This window comes from Chanodichthys erythropterus, chromosome 13 (genome assembly GCF_024489055.1).
Source record: "Chanodichthys erythropterus isolate Z2021 chromosome 13, ASM2448905v1, whole genome shotgun sequence".
Lineage (NCBI taxonomy): Eukaryota > Metazoa > Chordata > Actinopteri > Cypriniformes > Xenocyprididae > Chanodichthys > Chanodichthys erythropterus.
This window is the reverse complement of record NC_090233.1, coordinates 3,397,600-3,398,808: the sequence shown is the minus strand read 5'-3', so window position 1 is coordinate 3,398,808 and position 1,209 is coordinate 3,397,600.

The window sequence follows — 1,209 nt, the reverse complement described above, 5'->3', positions numbered from 1 at the left end:
AAGATATTTTCCTTTTAGTTCTTTGAATTTGGAGAAGCTTTCAGTAACTTACCACACTGAGCATCTCTGATGACCAACACAAGTATTTAAATAAGCATAAAACTGCTCACCTGTGGCCACTTTGTCCTGTGTTGGTCAATCAGCGAAGCTCTGCTCTGTGGTTTTCTTCAGCTTCAAACCAAATCCCATCCTCGTCGCCAAATGTTGTGGTTTCTACTTTATGTTAAAAAATCACTTCTTAAATATCTTTAATTCCAGAAAGTTTACTTTATTGCCAATAAAGGAGCTAATCAAGAGACATCATGTCCAGGAGACAGTCTCAGAGACAGCTGCTGAATTTCTCCTACCGTCTCCTTATATATTCAGACAAATGCCCTTTGCCATACATTCTATAGATATTATTGGAAAGGTCATTTTACAGTCTTCAATTGGAAACAGGATTTTCCATTCACACAAACAGATTCAAATTTCACGTGTACAGCAATGCTATCATGTTATCAGGACACACATGTTCAGCCCTACACACATGTGAGTTTATGATTTTAATGGTAGAATAAAGCACATCGTATTTACTATAATATACTAAATTTTCACCATAAAAAAATCTTCTACAATACAGATAGAAATATAAAACATAATAGAAAATAGAAAACATTGCTTTGCAATAGTTCAACATGTCATGTTCACACACTTCTGTTGATGCATTAATTGATCATAGTGGTTGGTGAACATGTTTCTCTAAACAACATTTGCCATCAACACTAAACTAAAATCCATCTTTAATTCTTCAACCAGATTTTCTCCAGCTTTCTCTGTCTCTGAACATGCTCTGTAAAGAGTTTGAAAAAAATCAAGGTTATTTTCAGATAAACAGATTACACACAATCTCCTGTGTCTGCTCCAGCACTTCCTAAAGAAACAGAAACTTTTTTCATTAGTTTGGCACAAACAAAAATTCAAACCACAGCACCTCAAAGATCGTCTACCCCAACCTAACAATGGGCACCTGTGCAGATAGCCACAATTCTTTCCACCTTGACTTCTCCCTTGTTTTCTGCCATAAAAGCTCCTAACTTCTCACTGTAACTCACATCATCACTCTTCTCTTGAGACTCCAGTCTGCAGTCTCAACACACTCTCTGACAAACAGGACCACTTTATTCTTATGTTTAGCTCAAATTAGCAGGTACCTCAGCCAATGCTTGGTGT